The 6,892-nt window shown below is 42.3% G+C and overlaps 1 protein-coding gene across 8 annotated transcripts in view; it reads left to right on the forward strand.

Moving 5' to 3' along the window:
• SEMA6A (semaphorin 6A) overlaps positions 1–2,802 on the forward strand; it is a 113,137-nt gene extending 110,335 nt beyond the window's left edge. For all 8 annotated transcript variants that reach the window (XM_026865501.1, XM_026865504.1, XM_026865508.1 and 5 more), the window contains one exon: positions 9–2,802. The gene's annotated coding sequence lies outside the window, so the exon portion shown is untranslated. The remainder of the gene's footprint in view (positions 1–8) is intronic.
• Positions 2,803–6,892: the final 4,090 nt, after the last annotated feature.

Genomic DNA, 6,892 nt, shown 5'->3' on the forward strand with positions numbered 1-6,892 from the left:
AGAGTGGGGTGGGGGGGTGGGGGAGGACATCAGTTAAGCAGAGATTGCCCTTGAAAGCCAGTGTTCTGCAACTATTACTGCTTGCTCCTCTGAGAAGATGATTGTTGCAAGCTGAAAATGTGTTGGATTTCTGCTCTCTGGGAAAAGTGGAATATTTTTTTAAACCCGAGCCATATGACCCATGGTTGAAGGTTTGCAATTGCAGGACTTAGCCCCACAACCCGCCAGTTCTTTGCTCAAAAGACTAACCCTCCATCACAAACATTGAGCCAAAAGCACACAGGTGAAAGATGACTGTGACATTTCACCCCCTGCCCCCAACTGCACAGTGCATTCCTGAACTGGGAAAGAATGCTCTGAAAAGCAAAATAAATAATTACAAAAACAAACAAATTTAAAAAAAAAAAAGGAAGAAAAAAAGAACTCATTGATAAAGCTAACTGACTTAACAATGGCAGAAGTTTACTACGTGCAGGTACTGTGAAATGATGCCCATCAGTGTTACAGCCATTTGGTTACAGCAGTTAAATGCCATGTTGGGCAAACTATGTCATAGATTTCTGCTACCCTTCTCTTTTAATGAATAACATGTGACTGTTAACGCAAGTAACTCTTCTTATTTATTGTTCAACTTTTGTTTTTCCTAAGGAAATTACTTCTGCATATCATCCTATGAGCAGCTCTTCAGAGAAGTACCTTGAAAATTATACCTATTTAACATGAAACTCATTAACTGGAGTAATTAAAACTCTTTTATTTTTCCAATAAATTCACTGAGTTAGATAAGTTGGAGCTGGAATTCTGAACTTTATGCCTGGACTGCCTCATTAGCTGAAAAAAAAGGGGATATCTATTTAAGTCTCTCAGCTAATTAGCTGGCTGGGCCTCTGACCTAAGACAGCAACAAATACCGCAAGTTCATAACTTCTAAAACAACTGCAAGAGAAACTTTTAAAAGCCGCACATTTGTGCACCATTGCTATCAACATGGCTTTGTCAGTAGCTAATACTTTCTGTGAAGGCACCAGCTTGTGATGTGCCATCTCATTTCACCTTGCATGTGAGACGGCAAACAAAATCCTCAAACAGTGTGAACTAGTTAATATGCCGGCTGTTACCATGCATAAATTATGGTCTTATCACACGGGTTTTTCGTGGGAATATATCTGTGAATAGCCTGTTTTCTTCCACATGTAAATTTGTGCCTTACACCCTCAGTTGTGTATACTTGTGAGCTGTAGTATGTAAAACCTTTTTCTTTTTCCCCTTTGAGTAATGCAAATATTTATTGATCCTTCCTTCTCCAAGCCCCTTTAAGAACTGGAGTAAAGACATTGAAAGAAGAACATGGTGGTTTTTGTCATAACCCCATGTCCCTCAGTAAATTAGGCTATCACCATACCCTCCACTTCAATTTGACTTTCTAGCTGTGCCAAGTCCTCTCTCAAAACCACACACAGGTGGTGATGCTCCCAAGGCACCATGCTGGGAGTTCTGCCTTCCCCAGCCTCCTGGTCCCCCTTTACCACATGTCAGTGTGGGGATCATTCTCACTGGGCAACAGGGAAGTGACCAACGCCCTTGTCCATGGAGCTGGTGTGTCCCCTGGTTGGAGACTGCTGGTGAGAGGGGCCAAGCCCTGCAGAAAGCCCAGCCACACATCCTGCAGCATGCAGGGCACATGGAGCTACGACAGGCAGGCGGGCTCCTGCTGTAGCTACCTGCTGCTCCAGAAGGATGCTGCATATACTTCTTTGGGGAAAAATGTTCTGTTTTTTTTTTTCCTTTGTTTCTTTTGTGTGACTGTGCATGTAGCTAGTGTGGGAGTATGCGCGCACACAGGTGTGTGCGTGTGTGTGTGCGCGCGCAGGTGTGTAAGTTCCTTTCCAGTCTTTAAGTTTATGCAAAAATGTAGATGTGTTTTTAATCTGTTACAATAACTGTGTCAACATACTGTAGAAAAATGATGGGGATCGCTTCTAAGCTTTTTATATATATATATATATCTACTGAACAGTATGTTTGAGTAAGGTGGTTGTTTCCGTTCCAATTTGTTTTTTAAAATTTTATACTTCCATTTGTTTTTCAGGGTTTTGGTTTTGTTTCTGAATGATTGAAAAGACAGAATTTAAGTCCCTTAGCTTATAGATGGTATATATAAAGTCTGGATGGTCTAGACCAAAGTGTGTAACAAGGGTGCTTGCGTGTTCTTTCATTTCATCATGGCTTTTATGAAACAGTTTTGTTCACCCTTAGTGAACTATGCAGACTGGAGTAGATAGATCTGTATCCAAAGCAATGTTGTTGTTTTAATGAAAACAAACAGAAAACCCTTTGAAAACAGTAGGTAGCAAGGTCATTTTTTTAAAAAAGAACCAACTTGCAACCTTTTCACCAAGCTCAAAACCCCTGGAGCAATGTGCAGATCCCCTTGATATTACCCCACAAAGCATTCTCCCAAAACATAGAGACAAATAATCATGGCAACAGCTTGTGCAGCGATCTGCCTTGACGACCACACCACACCAGTTACTCGGTTGACCTTGAAACATGCATGTTGTACTCAGTGGGTCTTCTGTTTTTGTCCTTTCCCACCCCCGGTTCCCTTCCACCCTCTGTTTCGAGGGATTCATGAACCTATGTGTGCCTTTGCTTTCCACCCTTGCTATACACTGGTAGATGCAACAAATTCAGACTCTCATTTGTTGTAAAGTTGTAAAGTATTGTGATGTCACCAGTTTCCCTTCATTTCTGCATCCCCCTAACATCTGATTCACAACTTAATGTACGTTGTAAAAAAAATTTTAAAATTAAAAAAAAAAAAGAGAGAAAAAGAAAGAAGGAAGAGAAAAGGGGAAATAAAATCTCTTGATTACATATGGTAATAAAACCAGACTGTTCTACCTTATTTCTTGTGTCCTTGTTCTTTTGTTTCCATGATGATTTATCCTTTTCCTTAACAAAATACAAATAAACGCCATGCTGATAATTTAGATCAGGTTATGGTGAAAAAGAAATTTGTTACTTTCTCTCTTACAAGAAATGAACTTGACTTTAGAGTAAGGTGATGGGAATTAAAAATTCAATCACACATCTGCTCTCCCTCTATTAATATTCTGCATTTTCTTTTTATAAGCTTGTTCATCATCAAATATTTATGGCAGACTTGATAGTTTAAAAGATCAAGGCTGGGATTTTTAAGCATGCGTGGTCCACCAAAATAGATCGTCATACAGATGTGACTTCATCTTCAGGCTTTATATATTAATAATGGAGGAGCCTGTGTTTTCGTTCAGCAGACATAAATCTATTGTGCTTCATAGGCCTGATTTAGAGGATGAGGATGGTGCCTGAGACTAATTCTGCAAGAAAATGGTAGTAAACAAATTAAGTAACAAGAGTATATAATCTACCTAGTCCTGAGAGTCATTAAAACATACCTGCATTCTCCATATCAGTTTTATGTAAATAGGAATCATTTACGCACATCCATTACAGCACAGGTAATCACTTGGTTACGTTACTTACTGGGCTTAGTGATTGTGTTTTGTGACAGGAGTTTTGTGTGACCCTATAGCAACAAGGGATCTGATCCAGTAATTTACCTTTGCTCGGGTCATACTCGGGCTTTCTTGCCCTGCCAGGATACCCTGTTCAGGACCTAGATCCTTACTGGTTCCCCACCTTGCACCACAGATAGCCCTGACTCTGGCTCAGTAAAAAGTGGTGAAGTACTGACTTTCCTCAAGGAGTGAGACATGACATATTTAAAAAGAGAAGTCACAAAGCCTTGACACGCTCTCCTCAGTGGAAAGTGGCAGGCCCCTCTGCAGCTCCATCTCCCCCTCTCTGACCTGAAGGACACCAGGCCTCCAAAGGTGGTAGCCTTGTCATAGCAGAGACATGCAAGAGCAGAGCATTACAAACATTATTTTTGAGTGCTGTGCCCACAGACGCATCTCTGTTTTTCTCAGCTGCAGGCTTCATCTGAGCCAGGCACACTGGCATGCAGGTGTTCAGTGTGGACATGGGGAGACACCTGCTATGGCCAGGACCTGTCAGGCTGCCCTGAGTGATGCTAAGGGACCCCCGGTCTAGGTACCAGGGGCACTGTACTGTCACACAGTGCTCCACACTGCTACATTTGACCTGTGTGCTCTCAGAGTCACAGCAGGCGGGAAACTAAAAGGTCTGCAGGTGCTTGGAGACGTGTATCATTTTCAGTCCTGCAGCCAGTCCTTTGTGATGTTATTTTGTCCAGCCTCATTAGAAATGCTTCATATAAGGAGCACCTAGGGAAGCAATTTGAAGATTAATACACATCTCTTTTAACATGAGTATTAATGTTTCTGTATAAACAATTGCAGGCTGCTGCCTAGAGGACAGGGCCCAAGAACACCTCTAGCAGTGGCACTGGCTGCCTCCTTTGCAGAGCTCCTCCATCTGTTTCCAGTGAAAGGAAGGTCCATTTAAAGATGGCATGAAGAAGAGGGGGCAGGAAGAGGGATGCCTTGATGCCTGAGCTGTATGGGTAACTGCTCTGCTTGTGTGGCCACAAACCAGCCCAAGGGAAGGTGTGAACCTAGCTCCTTAAAGCAATTTTCCCTCACAGCACCTCCCCAAATGTGCATCTCTGCACGGGCACACACATAGCCTCTGGCAGAGATCTGTCTTACCATACCACTGTGCAAAAATGACCAGGAGAGGACCTGAAGGAAACAGGTTCCTTCAGACCCCCCTGAAACCCAAGACCTCTGGTGGGGTCTTGGCCAGCCAAGTGCAGTGCTGGCACCCACAGCAGCACGTCACCAAGGAAATGTCCCTCCACTGAGCACCCACAGCCTCCCCCTCAGAAGAGGCAGAGCCCTCGGCCTCCAGTATGGTGGCTTTTGACAGAGGAGACCTCTGAGCTACCCACTGTCTATTTGAATCATGAGATCCATCCGCTTCAGGGACCACTGCTGCCACACTGCAAAAACTCCCTGGGGTTGAACAGGGCAAAGAAGATATCCAGGAGAAAGCAGGGGTGGTTTGAGCACTTCAGTCAAGTTAGGGTCACCTTCTTCATTGTATTAATGGTACACATGTTGACCTCATTTAGCATGTCATTGGGGATGCATGAAAGATCCCTTTCAATCAGCATTAATTTGCATACATATTTTTACACAAAATGGAACCCAGCTGAATGACTAAGAACAATAGGTCTCCATAAATAAATCCTGGTCCACCACACTGTTCCTCCTCTCCCCCTTCAACAGGCATATGCTTTCAAAGAAAGAGCTGTTATTTCAAAGATAACTGCAGATCCTGCCACACTGTAACTTCTTCTTCAGGGATACTTTGCACCTGAAAGCTCCTCACATTAAAAAAAAAAAAAAAAAAAGTAGGCAATCAGGAAAAGTTTGGGCAGTTCAGTGTACTTTAATTCCAGCAGAATGGCAGTACTCAGGGCTGATTTTGCATGAAAGGTGGTGCCAGAATAAAGGACCAGAACAGTAATGCATCAACAGTAGGAACAGCACTGTGGTCCAGCTGATGGCCAGAGTAATTTCTGGGATGCAATTCCAGATCATTTTTCTATCACAGAATTAGCAGGATTACTCTGTGCTCTCCGAGGGCTGGACATGGATTCTTGCTCCCTAAGGCTTGCTTATAAAGCTTGTTTAAAGCAATGTGGAAGACCTCAGGTGGTAGTCTGTCTACTGCACTGAGGCAGGGTCAAGCAAACCTAACCCATTCTTGATGGCTGATTGTCTAACTACACCTTGTAAACGTGTTTTGCTCTGGGAAGAAGCAAAAGTCACCCAAGAGATCGTCAAGCGTTTCAGAGTGTCTGAAGAAAATAATAAGCTCAGGAAGTGGGTTGGACTTGCTTAGTTAAGGTCAGTTTTCTATTTATCCAATTAAAGTTAATTTCCCAGAAGTATGGCACCTGCTCCAACCAACAAGTGTTAGAGAAACACACTCTGTGTGTAATATTCATATGCTTCCTGCTGATGTGTGTGTCTGCTAATGAGTCTCTAGGTAGTCATTTTATTACTTTTTTCCTTTTTTTTAATGCGTGGAGATACTTTTCAGAATAAATACTAAGACTATCATAACATGGCTTGTGCAGGAGAATGATGATGTGTTAGACTTCTTCGTATAAATAGAAACAGGTAAATAGTCATCTATCCCCTGACTTTGTAATTTAAACAGTGTAAGTCAGTAGGGGAAGGTTATAATTGGAGTCAGAGTAAGTGAGGTGAAAATTGCTAGGTGGCAGTACCATCTGCATCTTGTTTTAATTAGCCAAGTTTATTATCAGAATATAAAATTTTCTGCTATTCAAGTCTTTCGCTTATTTCAACCATCAGTCCAAAGTGATGGCCACATATCTAAGGAAGCACAGGAAGCTAAGGAAGCAAAGGAAGATTATCCTCCCCACTGATCTGGCTAACAGTTACTATGTCTGGGAGACAAAAATATTACTAACCAAGATCATTGTCACATCTGCTTTGTGTTTCATGACAAACTCTATTAAGGCTAACAGCACCACAGTTAATTCAATTAGATCAGTGCTTTTTTTTGCTGGCCATGATGCATTTGGAAGACCAGCAACCGTATGCAGAGTGTGACTGGCAGTCCGCTGCAAGGAATAATAGCATCATAAATAATATATTAAGACGAAGACAAATCTAGCAGGCTGCAGTCAGAGCACATCAGCCATATAGCTGAACCTTGCAATATCGCAAGGGTGGGGGAGGAAAAAAGTAACTATGGCAGGAAATTATACCAACTATAAATGACAAAGACTACAGGAGAGAACAAAAATCATTAGGTCAGGTCTTTAAGCAAAGTGCAGGAAAAGCACAGGCCAGCCTCACAACAGTGATGGAGGCACTGCATGCCC

Source organism: Athene cunicularia (assembly GCF_003259725.1).
Source record: "Athene cunicularia isolate RWA chromosome Z unlocalized genomic scaffold, athCun1 chrZ_part1, whole genome shotgun sequence".
NCBI lineage: Eukaryota > Metazoa > Chordata > Aves > Strigiformes > Strigidae > Athene > Athene cunicularia.